Source organism: Delphinapterus leucas, chromosome 7, assembly GCF_059928025.1.
Source record: "Delphinapterus leucas isolate spDelLeu-1000000601 "Yukka" chromosome 7, BTC_Dleu_Yukka2, whole genome shotgun sequence".
NCBI lineage: Eukaryota > Metazoa > Chordata > Mammalia > Artiodactyla > Monodontidae > Delphinapterus > Delphinapterus leucas.
In genome coordinates this window covers 89,382,501-89,400,153 of record NC_143135.1, presented here as the reverse complement: position 1 = coordinate 89,400,153, position 17,653 = coordinate 89,382,501, and the positions used below count along the sequence as shown (strand labels likewise).

The following is a 17,653-nucleotide window of genomic DNA, read 5'->3' as shown; positions in this document are numbered from 1 at the left end:
TCAACAGACAAGGGATTAATCTCTAAAATATACAAACAGCTCCTGCAGCTCAATATTAAACAAACAAACAACTCAATAAAAAAATGGGCGGAAGACCTAAATAGACATTTCTCCAAAGAAGACATACAGATGACCAAGAGACACATGAAAAGCTGCTCAACATCACTAATTATTAGAGAAATGCAAATCAAAACTACAATGAGGTATCACCTCACACCAGTTAGAATGGGCATCATCAGAAAATCTACAAACAACAAATGCTGGAGAGGGTGTGGAGAACAGGGAACACTGTTGCACTGTTGGTAGGAATGTAAATTGATACAGCCACTGTGGAGAACAGTATGGAGGTTCCTTAAAAAACTAAAAGTAGGACTATCATATGACCCAGCAATCCCACTACTGGGCACATACCCTGGAAAGCCATAATTCAAAAAGATACATGCACCCTGATGTTCACTGCAGCCCTATTTACAATAGCCAGGTCATGGAAGCTACCTAAATGCCCATCAACAGATGAATGGATAAAGAAGATGTGATACATATATACAATGGAATGTTACTTAGCCATAAAAAGGAATGAAATTGGGTCATTTGTAGAGATGTGGATGGACGTAGAGTCTGTCATACAGAGTGAAGTAAGTCAGAAAGAGAAAAACAAATATCGTATATTAACACATATATGTGGAATCTAGAAAGATGGTACACATGAACCTGTTTGCAAGGCAGAAATAGAGACACAGATGTAGAGAACAAACATATGGACACCAAGGAGGAAGGGGGGCTGGGATGAAATGGGAGATTGGGATTGACATATATACACTAATATGTATAAAATAGATAACTAATGAGAACCTGCTGTATAGCACAAGGAACTCTACTTAGTGCTCTTTGGTGACCTAAATGGGAAGGAAATCCAAAAAAGAGGGTATATGTGTATACATATGGCTGATTCACTTCTCTGTACAGTAGAAACTAATACAGCATTGTAAAACAACTATACCCCAATAAAAATTTTTGAAAATAAAAATAAGTATATAAAATAAAATTCTCCTCCTTCCCATTCAGAATCTCTGTGTTGCCTCCTCATTGAGTCCATACAGTTCTAGAGGGAAGGAAGGAGGGAGTCACCTGGATCCAAGCTCCCACTCCCACCTCTGCTAGCTTTTCCCATTAATCTCTCACCCCCTTCCTGCCTGGATAGCCAAACAGGAGAAACCTGGACCTCCTGCCATCTCCTGAGTCAGACCACATTCTGATGCCAAGGCTTGCCAGCTCTAATGAAATGGCAGGTGACACTCCCAGGTACTTCAAAGCCAAAAGCCCCATTGCCCCCCACATGCAGGAAATTAGTTAATTTCACAATGCGCCTGATTGGATTTTACATGGCTTTCCCAAGCATGCCTGAACAGAGAACCCAGTGTCTACACAAGTCAGTGAAACAGTGGTTAAGAGAATAACCACTCTCATGTTTACAATATAAGATCATTGTTCAAAACACCTCTGCTTTTCCTTCCAAGTTGGTTCAATATTTACTGAGTACCCACCCACCTTGTGGGGAGCATTGTGCTGGGTACAAAGGGAGTAAAAGGATGAAAATAATCGAGGCTGCCCTCGGGTTGCTTCTAGGAGATGACCAGGGATGAATGCAAATGACAATAAAGGGTGGTGGCCAAAGAGAGCTGAAAACGAAGAGCCAGAGGGTTAGAGGAGGGACAGATGGGCCCGCTGCTGTATCAGGAAAGCTTCAAGAAGAAGGGCATTTTGGACAGGCCCCAAAGGACAGAGCGAGTCTACAGCCCTCAGTAGTGGAGGGAAAGAGACAGTGTGATGGGAACATCATTTGACATCAGCAAAACCTGAGATCAAACCCTGGCCATACCACTCACCAGCTGAGCAATTTTGGCCAAGTTATTTAACCTCTTTGTGCCTTTCCTTCACCTTTAAAGTGAGCCTCGCACGCTGGCTACAAGGATCAAATCAGCTAACATTTATAAAGAGCCCTGTCTGGCACACAAAAATGCTCCATGAATATTAATTTATTAATTCCAAACACTACACTAAGTCATCTCAGCACTAACCCCACATGGTTCGTCTGAGCTGCTCGCAGGCTGGGAAGATGAGGAGGGGTCGAGGGAAGCAGAGTTCATAGCCGACATTCTAGGCCAGGCATTGTTCCCAAGTGGAAAACAACAAACAGCTTTCACTTGTCGTTACCCTAGAATCATTCTTCTAAGAGCAGATATTACAGAGTTTAAAAGCGAACTAAAGTCAACACCCAGAACAGAAAAGGCATGTGCACGTACATACACAACACACTCTCTCTCTCTCTCTCTCCTCTTTGTAAGAAAGGTTTCCATGGAGATGAAACAGAGAAACAGCACAGACACAGAGGAGCCACTGAAATGGCTATAATTAATTTAAAGAATTAGAAAAAATTAAAATTGTATTAAAGCAAGTTCATTTGATCAAGGCGTAAATCAGGTGAGCAGATCACATCAACCATGAACAAAATAAAGCGTTGCTCTGGGGTGTTGGAAAAGGCACCTTCAAAGGAGGGAAATAAATTAGTCACAGCATTCAGGATCAATAAAATATGTAACCTAATGTATCTAATGTTTCTAAAAACAAAATAATTCCACTACCTCTACTACCTTTATGCCAGGTTAAAAAACAAAATGAGAATGGAAAATTACACCTTATTAAGTAAGTGGATCCATGTTTCTTTGTCAGACTCTGTGGTCACAGGTCACTCAGCAGTAGAGAAGGGGAGAGAAGGGACAGCATTGTGGAGGGCCGGCTGTATGCCAGCCACTCTCCTGGCATTTGCTTCATTTACACCCCCCAGAAGCTTGCCCTACCAACAGGGGATTCAGAAGGATTCCTGTCTTTCTCAAAGTCTCACAGCAATTTGGTAGCCGAATAAGCATTGAACTCACATCTCTCCAGATTCCGAAGCCCATGCTCTTGCCATCATGTCACACTATTTCTCATGGAAGAAACCAAAGTGGCTCATGGGACAATGGGCAATCAGGTACCATTTTTGAACACCTACTGCATGCCAGGTCCTGTGCTACACATTTTGCAAACATCACTTGATTTGATCCTCACAAAGACCCTTCGTTTCACAGAGAAGGAAATTATGACACACAAAGTCCAACTTGCCCAAGATGACACAACCAATAACAAGCAAAACAAAGGTTCACCCCCAGATCTGCTTAACTCTTTAACACCCAGTCCTCTACATTTGCTCCCCGCTCATCCACTCCTGAAGCACTTATCATTGCTACCATGTGCCACAACCTGCCCTGGACTGAGTAGCACTTGGTGGTGGCTGGATATTCCATTGTTCTATTTAGACGATTGGGGATAACAGAGAAAACTTTTCAGAGGAGGCAAATTTCAAGGTGGATCTTGACTTGGACAAGTGAGGTTTGAACAGACAGAGCCCCTTCTTGTTCCTGAGACCAGATTAGCCTGAAACTTAGAGCTGGGGTTAAAGGCCCCAAGACGAGGACAAACACACTGGGTATTTGCATGATGCGACCTGAAGCCCCAAGGGCTAGGTGGAGAAGCAGACTCACTTGTCCAAGGAAGACAGGTCTGTGGCCAGGAGATTGTTGCCCAGGGTCACATCCAAGGATGATGTGAGGACAGACGTGGGAGAGGAAGTCAGAAGGTTGATAGCAGGCAAATCAGAAGTAGGACAGAACCAGGAAGAAGAAGAGAATTAAAGGAAGCCAAAGCTGCAGTGGGAGCATGTGTAATGGACTCTCTGGTCTTTGGTGTCTGACATGTATATTCCAGGGACAGGTGGACGGCTCCAAGGAGCTCATCAGAAGGGGTCAGCTGGCCATGAGCCAGGACCCTGCAGTACAGTCATCCAGGTTGTTACAATATTGAGATGTGTCATACTGGTTATACCCCAGTTCCCTCAACCTCACAAGGGCTCCCATCACCTTGGCCACCCCACTCCTCCTCTGAGACCCCCAGAGATCCCCACACTCCAGCAACTACACTGCTGACACCTCCAACACTCCAGCAATGGTGCAATTTGCCAGCATGGGCCCCTGTAGCAGGGAAATATTTTTGCACACCTCCACATGCACTCAGGTAAGGACTTATGGAAGCTACGTATTGAATCATGACCACAACCGTAAGATGGATAGTATGATCTCGATTTTACCAACATAGGCCTTGGGAGGTTAAGCCACAGCATAAGAGAAGTGGCCATGGGAGAGAAGGGCTAAGAAGCTGGCACAAGCCAAGGGGGGAGCTGGGAAATGATATGGTTTGCATCTGATCTTTCATGGTTCAGGAAGCTGAGCTTGGATTTGTTTCCTATGGGGAGAAATTCCATGAGTCACAGGGAAAATTCTAGACCATAAACTGCCTTTGAAAAGGCCATCTAACTACGTGCTTAATTAGTCCGCTCCTTGGATACATTAAATACAGATGGCCACGTTCAAGACACAGATTTACTGATCAGATGAAAAGTCAGATGAATGATGGAAGTTTCAGTAGCACCTGCAGCTGCCTGCTGCCTGTGATTCTGAAGGGGAAGTGAGGGGGTAATAAATGGCTTCACCCCTCCTGACAGGAAAAATGAAAGGCCTGGCTGGGCAACTTGTGTCTCCAGAAATATTCATTCCTCTATGGGATTCATTAGTGCACACCAACGTGGTCCAAAAGCAATGTGTATTTCAAGTTATGATTTCCCAGAGAAGAATTCCCTTTGCCTTGATAAACTACAGCTAAATGCCCAGACCACTCACCACAAAACAGTCTGAGCTGGGAGAAGTCAAAGCAGAAAAGAGGCAAGCTAGAGCTCGGGGATGAGGGGAAGGCGGGCAGGGAAGGCAGGAGGAAGAGGCTGTGGGCTCATCCACACGTGGGATGTGCCAGGCACCATTCTAGGCATTGGGGATGTATATACTTCCTGCCCTCGCATAGTTTCCAATCTAGTGGGGGAGGCACACAATTTAAACAAATATATAATATAATGTCAGGCCATAAGTAGGCAGAGCTAGTGCAAAGGTCCTGAGGCCAGAATGTTCTTGGTGTGTTTAAGAAACAGCAAGAAAGTCAGTGTGGCTAGAATGGAGCATGTAAGAGAAAGAATGAGTGAGAGGGTGTTTAAGGGCTGAACCTGTAAAGCCTTTCAGGCCATACAAAAGAATTTGGACTTCATCTTGAGTATAATGGAGAGTTTGAAGCTGTTAGAGGGTTTTAAGTAGGACAGTGACATAACCTAATTTACATTTTTAAACCTCTCTCATTGTTGGGTTCAAGATGGATCACCATGGGCTAGAAATGCAGCGATATCAGCTAGAGGTCATTGCAGTGTACGTGATATTTGTTGAGGGCTTAGCATGTCATATGTTATCATGTATTAACTCATGTAATAATCTCCACATGACAGTTGGGAAACCAAGGCATGGAGAGATCAGCAAGCAATGGAGCCATGTTCTGAACCCAGGTCCCCTCTCCCTAATACCTGCTGTGTGACACTGCCTCTCTGTAGTAGTCTAGGCAAGAGATAGTGGTAGCCAGAACAGTGATGACAGCCAACAGAAGTGGTGAGAAATGGCTGGATCCCCGTTATATTTTGAAACTAGTGCTAACAAGATTATCACCTTAATTAGATGGGAGATACAAAGAAAAGACAGTTGGAGACTCTTGCTTCAAAAGGGCTGATATCAAAGTTCTAGTAAGAACCAACCACAACCTCTAACTCACTGATTCACAAACCTGGAGATTCCTCAGAAATGTTCACAAACACAGATTCTAGAACCTCACTCCCCAGGCACTGAAGGAGACAGTGTAGAGATGTGCCCAGAAACCTGCAGTTTTAAACCACTTCCCAGGTGATCTTGAGGCAGTGGGTCGCTGGGCTGGCATTGGGAGTCCCTGTACTTGGCCTTAATCCTAACTCCTAGAACATGAGTGCTAAAAGCCCCTGAGAGGGGACAGTACCACACCTCACCTGCAGATGAGGACCTCCAGGCCTGAGAGAGAGGAGTGTGACCCAGTTAATAAGGGACGGCCCTGGGGACAGAATCTACATCTCTTGACTCCTAGGCCAGAGCTGTGTCCACTACCCCAGGCTGATTCCTCCCAATAGCACCCCATTGATTCCCTGCATCATTCCTCATGCCGGACAAGCACCAGACCCTGAGTGACCTCCGAGGTCATGGGAAGAGCACTATGCTCAGGTCAGTAGATATAGGTTCTGCCACCTACCAGCAGAGAAAGTCACTTAGCTCTCTACTTCAATTTTCTCATTTGTAAAATCAGGACATTGAGTTCTCCTACTATTGCTATTTGATTCAATGAAATAATGCATGTGAAACACTTAGCAAGACCTTAATGTTAGTACCTCTACAGCATTTTATTACCATTCATCCATTTCCTGGTTCCTAATAAAATGTCTTTCTCCTACAGCATTTTCATTAGGATTCTGAAGTCTTTGAGTCTCCAAGATCAAATGCAGGCACTTTGGGAGGAAAGAACAGTTCTAAAGGTTACAAACCAAGGCCTTGAGGGGCCTGGGGGCTGGGCCGCAGAAGGGGAGCACAGGGAGCAGTGAGAAGTGGGGGAGGAATGCTGAATGGCATACACACCAGCCCCACCCCAGGACACAGAGGATCACAGCACGTCTCCATTAACAGCCACGTGTGCTCATGTGTCTAGTGCTCATGGCCACATGTGGCTAGTGGCTGTCATTGGACAGTTCTAGACCAGGGGTCATCAAAAATCCTTCTGTAAAGGACCAGATAAACATCTTGAGTCTTATAGACACATACACATTCTGTTGCATATTCTTTTTTTTTTTTTTTTACAACACTTTAGACATGAGAAATCCATTCTTAGCTGACAGGTGGTACAAAAACAGGCCGTGGCCCTATTTGGCTCGTGGGTCATCGTTTTCCAACTCCTGCTCTAGACCACAGCTCACTGAGGGCAGGAGCCATGCCTGATATGTGCACTGCTGTGTCCTCTGGTACCCGGAATACAGCAGGTGCTCAATAAATAATAATTTTACCTTGCCTGAAGTAGTTCAGGCAAGACTTATTATTCCCATTTGATGTATGACAAAAATGAAATCAGAGAGTCAATGTGACTTGTCCAAGGCCACACAGCTAGACACAGACCCAAGCTGCATGACTTCCAGCCTGCTGCTCTTCCCTCCAGGTCATGTTTCTGTGACCCGGCGGCACCTGTTTCATAGCTGCCCTGGCTGTCACTCTGATCCCTAGTCCTTCCATCTCTCTTTGCCTCCGGGCTTGATCTCAGGCTCCCAGATGCCCCCTGCAGCCTGGCGGGGAGGAGTAGTCAAAAGGTCCTGCACTTCTCAGGAGACACCAGGGCAAAGGTGTTCGTGATGAAGAGCCTGTGTCATGCCCCTCTCCCTCCATTCAGGATCTCTCTGGAAGTGAGTGCTCTGGTAAGGCTAGAGAAAATGCATTTCTCTACTCCTTTTCAGGCTAAAAGCAACTGCCTCCCTCAGAAAGAAGGTAGTGAACCAGTTAAAATTACACACCACACACTGGGGAGCGTGAAAGTGACATTTAGCAACACTTAAGCCTTGGATATGCGGTGGCTGCAATAAACATTATATAATCGCTGCAGCATCGATCCCAACAATTAACGCCAAAGAGCAGAGATGGAATGAAAGTCCTCTAAGAAACTGCCACAACCTGAGCGTGAACTGAAACCCCCAAATCTCTCTTGGAGACAGCTCCCCCACCTCCAAATGTTAAGACTTCTTTTTTGGCAATGTCTTCGGTCCCAACAATTTTCAGCACAGTTTTCCCAGGGTCCAGGGGACCAGGAAGCAAACAGGCAGGTGGAGACAGAAACACCAGGAAGCTGTCTGAGGGAGTGGTCTTCTTCCCAGTGTCCTCTGGTCTAATCCGTGAAATTGGTAAATTTGGGGAACTGCAAGGTCAGTGTGGCTGGGTCACAGAAGCCAAGGAGCGGGCCTCAGGAGTTGGCCTGGAGTGGGTAAGGATTAGGATACCCTGTAGACAATTCAGAGTCACTAGAGGGGTTTACCATGAAAAGGAGCAGGGCTATTTTGCATTTTGGAAAGAAGCAGAGAGACAGGGAGAGAATGACAATGGCTGAACTGTGGCAGTGGGGATGGAGAGAAGTGGACGGATCCAAGAAATCTTTAAGGGGTGAAACTGATAGAACCTGGTGAGAGATAGGATGTAGGACAGTCACGTTGATTCCAGGGTTCTGGCTTTGGTGACTGGGAGTTTGGTGGTGCTGAACCCTGGAAGGAGGGAAGACAGGTTTGGGAAAAAAAGACAATGTGTCGGAGTGTTGGGTACCTTAATTATAAGGAGGAGTCAGATAAAAGGGGAAAGTGGAAATACAACTCAGAAGAAATTCTGGGGTGAAGATAGAGAAATGTGAGTCATGGGCATCTAGGAAGTGACTGTGCAGAGTCGGGTAAGCTCCCTGGGGAGAAGAAATAGGGTAGTAGAAAAGAAGATTGGGGATGCACTAGTTAAGGGCTGGAGCAAGGAAGGGGCTCTAACAAGGAAAGGGATCCAACAAGGGAGACTGAAGAAGGAACAATCAGATAAGGTAAAGGAGAAACAAAGAAGGATGGCGGTGGTGGGTGGAGTCTTAGAAACCGAGGAAGAAGAGTCTTGGAATAAAAGAGATACACAGCCCTGTCAGATGCTGAAGCAAGAAGAAGTGAGATTCATGCATTCATTCCACAAAGATTTATTGAACATCTACGATGTGGCTGGCACCATTCCAGGCACCAAGAGGCACTGAAGTGAACATAACAGACAAAACTCCCCTCCCTCGTGGAAATTTCATGCAGGTTGAAGAGAGATCAAACGTAAGCAAATAAATAAGTATATGGTATATATATTATTTGGTATATGTAGTGGGTTGAATAGTGATCCCCCCAAAATATATGTCCAAGTCCTGACCCCTGGTACCATGAATGTGATTTTATTTGGAAATAGGGTATTTGCAGATGTAATTAAATTAAGATGAAATCTTCCTGGATTTAAGCTGAGCCATAAATCTAATGACTGGTGTCCTTATAAGAAAAAAGAAAGGGCTATTTAAGACAGACACACAAGGGTTAAGACCATGTGAGGATAGAGGCAGAGATTGGAGTGATGCCTCTAATAAGAGTCTTGGAACAGATTCCCTTTTGTGTCTTTAAATCTCTCTTTCCTTATAAGGACACCAGTCATGGGATTTAGGGTCCACCCTAATCTAATATGATCTCATCGTCACTTGATTACACCTGCAATGTCCCTATTTCCCAGTAAGGTCACACTTTCAGGAACTGGGGTTTAGGACTTTATATATATATTTTTATTTTTGAAAGGTTACAATTCAACCCACCAAAAATACCGTATAATCATCTTAATAAATGTAGAAAAAGTACTTGAAAAATTCAACACCCACTCATGATAAAAACTCTCAGCCAATTAGAAATAGAAGCAATTTTTTCTCAGCCTGACAAAGGACAACTGCAGAAAACCTCCAGCTAATATCATACTTAATGGTGAAAGAATGAATGCTTTCTCCCTAAATTGGGGAATAAAGCAAGGACATCCATTCTCATTATTTCTATTTATCATCACACTGGAAGTCCCAGCCAGTGGAATGAACAGATGAACGAATGCAGATTGGAAAGGAAGTATAAACTGTCTCTATTTACACACAACATGAGTGTCTACATAGAAAATCCCAAAGAATCTACAAAAAAAGAAACTTACTAGAGTCAATATAAGTGAGCTTCCCAAAGTCTTGCAATATACAAAAAGCGATTGTGTTGACTAGCAATAATTAGGAATTGAAATTTACAAAAATACTATTTATAATAGCACCCCAAAACCATGTAACACTTAAGTATAAGACTAACTAACAAAATATATGCAATATCAGTATACTGAAAACTAAAAAACACTGATGAAAGAAATCAAAAAAAGATGTAAATAAATGGAGAGCTACATTGTTCATGGATTTGAAGGCTTGGTGTCGTTAAGATACCAATTTTCCCTGGAGTGAGCTACAGATTCAACACATTTCAATCAAAATCTCTGTAGGAATTTTTGTGGGAATCAAAACTCTTATTCCAAAATTTTTATAGAAAGACAAAGGAACTAGAATAGATGAAACAATTCTGAAGAACAAAATGTGAGAAATCCCATTACCTGATTTCAAGACTTACTATAAAACCATAATGATCATGACAGTGTGGTACAGGAAAACAGCATACACGTAGTGGTGTGCTGGAGCCATCTCATACCAGCTCATGAGAGCCACACGTTAAATTTTCAAGAGTTTTACAAGTTGGTTGATGTCAATTTGGTTGCTGGGAATTGTCTCCTGTGAGACCATTTAAGAAACAAACATCAGCAAACACTACAAATCAGAACTCCTCCACCCCTGTCTCTATTTCTGCCTTGCAAACAGGTTCATTTGTATCATTTTTCTAGATTCCACATATATGCATTAATATATGATATTTGTTTTTCTCTTTCTGACTTACTTCACTCTGTACGACAGTCCCTAGGTCCATCCACGTCCCTACAAATGACCCAATTACACTCCTTTTTATGACTGAATAATATTCCATTGTATATATGTACCACATCTTCTTTATCCATTCGTCTGTTGATGGGCATTTAGGTTGCTTCCATGACCTGGCTATTGTAAATACGGCTGCAATGAACACAGGGGTGTATGTGTCTTTCTGAATTATAGTTTTCTCTGGGTATATGCCCAGTAGTGGGATTCCTGGGCTATATGGTTATTCTATATTTAGCTTTTTTTTTTTTTTTAATTTTTGGCTACATTGGGTCTTTGTTGCTGTGCACGGGCTTTCCTTAGCTGTGGCGAGTGGGGGATACTCTTCATTGTAGAGCACGAGCTTCTGATTGCGGTGGCTTGTCTTGTTGCAGAGCATGGGCTCTAGGCACACGGGCTTCAGTAGCTGTGGCACGTGGGCTCAGTAGTTGTGGTTCGCAGGCTCTAGATCTCAGGCTCAGTAGTTGGGGCACACTGTCTTAGTTGCTCCACGGCATGTGGTATCTTCCCGGACCAGGGCTTGACCCATTTCCCCTGCATTGGCAGGCAGATTCTTAACCACTGCACCACCAGGGAAACCCTATTTTTAGTTTTTTAAGGGACCTCCATACTGTTCTCCATAGTGGCTGTATCAATTTACATTCCCACCAACAGTGCGAAAGGGTTCCCTTTTCTCCACACCCTCTCCAGCATTTGTAGATTTTCTGATGATGCCCATTCTAACAAGTGTGAAGTGATACCTTATTGCAGTTTTGATTTGCATTTAGCTAATAATTAGTGATGTTGAGCAACTTTTCATGTGCTTCTTGGCCAACTGTATGTCTTCTTTGGAGACATGTCTATTTAGATCTTCTGCCCATTTTTGGATTGGGTTGTTTGTTTTTTTAATATTGAGCTGCATGAGCTGTTTGTAATTTTAGAAATTAATCCTTTGTCCGTTGATTCGTTTGCAAATATTTTCTCCCATTCTGACGGTTGTCTTTTTATCTTGTTTATAGTTTCCCTTGCTGTTCAGAAGCTTTTAAGTTTCATTAGGTTCCATTTGTTTATTTTTGTTTTCATTTCCATTACTCTAGGAAGTGAGTCAAAAAGAATTTTGCTGTGAATTATGTCAAAGACTGTTCTTCCTGTGTTTTCCTCTAAGAGTTTTATAGTGCCTGGCCTTACATTTGGGTCTTTAATCCATTTTGAGTTTATTGTATGGTGTTAGGGAGTGTTCTAATTTCATTCTTTTACATGTGGCTGTCCAGTTATCCCAGCACTACTTATTGAAGAGTCTGTCTTTTCTTCATTGCACATCCTTGTCTCCTTTGTCATAGATCAGTTGACCATAGGTGTGTGGGTTTATCTCTGGGCTTTCTAGCTGTTCCATTGATCTATATTTCTGTTTTTGTGCCAGTACCATATTGCCTTGATGACTGTAGCTTTGTAGTATAGTCAAGTCAGGGTGTCTGATTCCTCCAGCTCCGTTTTTTTCCCTCAAGATTGCTTTGGCTATTCGGGGTCTTTTGTGTCCACACAAATTTCAAGATTTTTTGTTCTAGTTCTGTAACAAATGCCATTGGTCATTTGATAGGGATTGCATTGAATCTGTAGATTGCTTTGGCTAGTATAGTCATTTTCACAATATTGATTCTTCCAATGCAAGAACATGGTATATCTCTCCATCTGTTTGTGTCATCTTTGATTTCTTTCATCAGTGTCTTATAGTTTTCTGAATATAGGTCTTTTACCTCCTTAAGTAGGTTTATTTGTAGGTACTTTATTCTTTTTGTTGCAATGGTGAATGGAATTGTTTCCTTAGTTTCTCTTTCTGATCCTGCACTGTTAGTGTATAAGAATGCAAGAGATTTCTGTGCATTAATTTTGTATCCTGCAACTTTACCAAATTCATTGTTTAGCTCTAATAGTTTTCTGGTGGCATCTTCAGGATTTTCTATGTATAGTATCATGTCATCTGCAAACAGTGACAGTTTTACTTCTTCTTTTCCAATTTGGATTTTTTTATTTCTTTTTCTGCTCTGATTCTCATGGGTAGGACTTCCACAACTATGTTGAATTAAGAGTGGCGAGAGTGGACATCCTTTTCTTGTTCCTGACCTTAGAGGAAATGCTTTCAGTTTTTCACCATTGAGAATGATGTTTGCTGTAGGTTTGTCATATATGGCCTTTATTATGTTGAAGTAGGTTCCCTCTATGTCCACTTTCTGGAGAGTTTTTGTCATAAGTCGGTGTTGATTTTTGTCAAAAGCTTTTTCTGCATCTCTTGAGATGATCATATGGTTTTCATTCTTCAATTTGTTAATATGGTGTATCACATTGATTGATTTGCATATATTGAAGAATCCTTGCATCTCTGGGATAAATCCCACTTGATCATGTTGTATGATCCTTTTAAGGTGTTGTTGGATTCTGTTTGTTAGTATTTTGTTGAGTATTTTTGCATCTATATTCATCAGTGATATTGGTCTGTAATTTTCTTTTTTTGTAGTATCTCTGGTTTTGGTATCAGGGTGATGGTGGCCTCATACAATGAGTTTGGGAGTGTTCATTCCTCTGCAATTTTTTGGAAGAGTTTGAGAAAGATGGGTGTTAGCTCTTCTCTAAATGTTTGATAGAATTCACCTGTGAAGCCATCTGGTCCTGGACTTTTCTTTGTTGGAAGATTTTTAATCCCAGTTTCAATTTCATTACTTGTGATTGGTCTGTTCATATTTTCTATTTCTTCCTGGTTCAGTCTTGGAAGGTTATATCTTACTAAGTATTTGTCCATTTCTTCATGTTTGTCCATTTTATTGGCATAGAGTTGCTTGTAGTAGTCTCTTAGGATGTTTTGTATTTCTGAGGTGTCCATTGTAACTTCTCCTTTTTCATTACTAATTTTATTGATTTGAGTCCTCTCCCTCTTTTTCTCAATGAGTCTGGCTAAAGGTTTATCAATTTTGTTTATCTTCTCAAAGAACCCGCTTTTAGTTTTATTGATCTTTGCTACTGTTTTCTTTGTTTCTATTTCATTTATTTCTGCTCTGTTCTTTATGATATCTTTCCTTCTACTGACTTTGGGTTTTATTTGTTCTTCTTTCTCTGGTTCCTTTCAGTGTAATGTTAGATTGTTTACTAGAGATTTTTCTTGTTTCCTAAGGTAGGATTGTATTGCTATAAACTTCCCTCATAGAACTGCTTTTGCTGCGTCCCATATGTTTTGGATCATCGTGTTTTCATTGTCATTTGTCTCTAGGTATTTTTTGATTTCCTCTTTGATTTCTTCAGTGATCTCTTAGTTATTTAGTAACGTATTGTTTACCCTCCATGTGTTTGTGTTTTTTATGTTTTTTTCCCTGTAGTTGATTTCTAATCTCATAGCATTGTGGTCAGAAAAGTTGCTTGATGTGATTTCAATTTCCTTAAATTTACTGAGGCTATATTTGTGACCCAAGATGTGATCTATCCTGGAGAATGTTCTGTGTGCACTTGAGAAGAAAGTGTAATCTGCTGTTTTTGGATGGAATGCCCTTTAAATATCAAGTAAATCAGGCTTCCCTGGTGGTGCAGTTGTTGAGAGTATGCCTGCCAATGCAGGGGACGCGGGTTTGTGCCCTGGTCCAGGAGGATACCACATGCCACAGAGCAGCTAGGCCTGTGAGCCATGGCTGCTGAGCCTGTGCATCCGGAGCCTATGCTCTGCAACGGGAGAGGCCACAACAGTGAGAGGCCCGCGTACCGCAAAAAAAATTTATATATATCAAGTAAATCAATCTGGTCCATTGTGTCATTTAAAGCTGTGTTTCCTTACTAATATTCTATCTGGATGATCTGTCCATTGTTCTAAGTGAGGTGTTAAAGTCCCCCACTATTATTGTGTTACAGTCAATTTCCTCTTTTATAGCTGTTAGCATTAGCCTTATGTGTTGTGGTGGTCCTATGTTGGGTGCATATATATTTATAATTGTTATATCTTCTTCTTGGGTTGATCCCTTGATCATTATGTAGTGTCCTTCCTTGTCTCCTGTAACATTCCTTATTTTAAAGTCTATTTTATCTGATATGAGTATTGCTACTCCAGCTTTCTTTTGATTTCCATTTGCATGGAATATCTTTTTCCAACTTCTCACTTTCAGTCTGTATGTGTCCCTAGATCTGAAGTGGGTGTCTTGTAGAAAGCATATATACAGGTCTTGTTTTTTTTTGTTTTGTTTTTTTGTTTTTGTTTTTGTTTTTTTTAGCAGTACATGGGCCTCTCACTGTTGTGGCCTCTCCCTTTGCGGAGCACAGGCTCCGGACATGCAGGCTCAGTGGCCATGGCTCATGGGCCCAGCTGCTCCGTGGCACGTGGGATCTTCCCGGACTGGGGCACAAACCCGCGTCCTGTGCATCGGCAGGCGGACTCTCAACCACCGCACCACCAGGGAAGCCCCAAGTCTTGTTTTTGTATCCATTCAGTGAGCCTGTGTCTTTTGGTTGGAGCATTTAATCCATTCACATTTAAGATAATTATCAATATGTATGTTCCTATGACCATTTTCTTAATTGTTTTGGGTTTGTTTTTGCAGGTCTTTTTCTTCTCTTGTGTTTCCCACTTAGAGAAGTTCCTTTACCATTTGTTGTAGAGCTGGTTTGGTGGCACTGAATTCTCTTAGCTTTTGCTTGTCTCTAAAGCTTTTGATTTCTCCATCAAATCTGAATGAAATCCTTGCAGGGTAGAGTAATCTTGGTTGTAGGTTCTTCCCTTTCATCACTTTAAATATATTGTGTCACTCCTTTTTGGCTTGTAGAATTTCTGCTGAGACATCAGCTGTTAGCCTTATGTGAGTTCCCTTGTATGTTATTTGTTGTTTTTCCCTTGTTGCTTTTGATAATTTTTTGTCTTTAATTTTTGTCAGTTTGATTACTATGTATCTCAGTGTGTTTCTCCTTGGGTTTATCCTGCCTGGGACTCTCTGCACTTCCTGGACTTGGGTGGCTCTTTCCTTTCCCATGTTAGGGAAGTTTTTGACTATAATCTCTTCAAATATTTTCTTGGGTCCTTTCTCTCTCTCTTCTTCTGGGACACCTATCATGAGAATATTGGTGCATTTAATGTTGTCCCAGAGGTCTCTTAGGTTGTCTTCATTTCTTTTCATTCTTTTCTTCTTTATTCTGTTTGGTAGCAGTGAATTCCATCATTCTGTCTTCCAGGTCACTTATCCGTTCTTCTGCCTCAGTTATGCTGTTACTGATTCCTTCTAGTGTATTTCTCATTTCAGTTATTGTATTGTTCATCTCAGTTTGTTTGTTCTTTAATTCTTCTAGGTGTTTGTTCTTTAATTCTTCTAGGTCTTTGTTAAACATTTCTTCCATCTTCTGGATCTTTGCCTCCATTCTTTTCCCAAGGTCCTGGATCGTCTTTACTATCATCATCTTCACTATCATTATTCTGAATTATTTTTCTGGAAGGTTGCCTATATCCACTTCATTTAATTGTTTTTCTGGGGTTTTATCTTGTTCCTTCATCTGGTACATAGTCCTCTGGCTTTTCTTTGTGTCTATCTTTTTGTGAATGTGGTTTTTGTTCCACAGGCTGCAGGATTGTAGTTTGCTTGTTTCTGCTGTCTGCCCTCTGGTGGATGAGGGTATCTAAGAGGCTTGTGCAAGCTTCCTGATGGGAGGGACTGGTGGTGGTTAGAGCTGGGTGTTGCTCTGGTGGGCAGAGCTCAGTAAAACTTTAATCCACTTGTCTGCTGATGGGTGGGGCTGAATTCCCTCCCTGTTGGTTGTTTGGCCTGAGGCAACCCAGCACTGGAGCCTACCCAGCTCTTTGGTTGGGCTAATGGCAGACTCTGGGTGGGCTCACACCCAGGAGTACCTCCCAGAACTTCTGCTGTCAGTGTCCGTGTCCCCACAGTGAGCCACAGCCACCGCCCACCTCTGCAGGAGACCCTCCAACAGTAGCACGTAGGTCTGGTTCAGTCTCCTGTGGGGTCACTGCTCCTTCCCCGGGTCCTGATGCACACACTACTTTGTGTGTGTCCTTCAAGAGTGATGTCTCTGTTTCCCCCAGTCCTGTCAGAGTCCTGCAATCAAATCCCACTAGCCTTCAAAGTCTGATTCTCTAGGAATTCCTCCTCTCATTGGTGGACCCCCAGGTTGGGGAGCCTGATGTGGGGCTCAGAACCTTCACTCCAGTGGGTGGACTTCTGTGGTATAAGTGTTCTCCAGTTTGTGAGTCACCCACCCAGTGGTTATGGGATTTGATTTTATTATGACTGTGCCCTTCCTACTGTCTCATTGCGGCTTCTCCTTTGTCTTTGGATGTGGGGTATCTTTTTTGGTGAGTTCCAGTGTCTTCTTGTCAATGATTGTTCAGCTGTTAGTTGTGATTCTGGTGTTCTCACAAGAGCGAGTGAGCACACATCCTTCTACTCTGCCATCTTGAACCAATCTCCTCAATCAATTTTTTAAATGGGCAAAAGAATTGAATAGACACTTTGCATGGCAATAAGTACATGAACATTAGCTACTAGGGAAACACAAATTAAAACCATGATGAGATAACACTACACATCTAGTAGAATGGCTAAAATAATCTTTTTAGTTGATAATAACAAGTGCTGGATACAGAGCAACTAGAACTCTCATTCATTGCTAATGGGGATCCAGAATATGCACAGCCACTTTGGAAAGCATTTTAATGATTTCTTATGAAGTAAAACATACTCCTACCAATCTCCCTCCCACGTCTTTACCCAAGTGAACTGGAAACCTACACGTACCAAAAAATCTGTACTTGAATTTTTAGAGCAACTTCATTCCTATTTCCCCCAAATTGGAAAGTACTAAATGTCCCTCACCTGGGGAATGGATAAACAACTGTGGAATATCTATACAGTGGAATCCTACTCAGTCTTAAAAAGGAAAGAACTACTAACACCCACAACACGAATGAATCTCAAATGTATGTGCCGAGTGAAAAAAGCCAAACTCAGAGGCTACATACTATGTGATTCTATTCATATGACATTCTGAAAAGGCAAGGCATAGAGACAGAAAACAAATCAGTGGTTATCAGGGGCTGAGAGTAAGAGAAGAGGTAGACACAGAGGAA

At 42.2% G+C, this 17,653-nt stretch overlaps 1 pseudogene; it reads right to left on the bottom strand.

Annotated features, from left to right (window-relative positions):
* LOC149748813 (uncharacterized) overlaps positions 1-17,653 on the bottom strand; it is a 28,806-nt pseudogene that overhangs the window by 9,586 nt on the left and 1,567 nt on the right.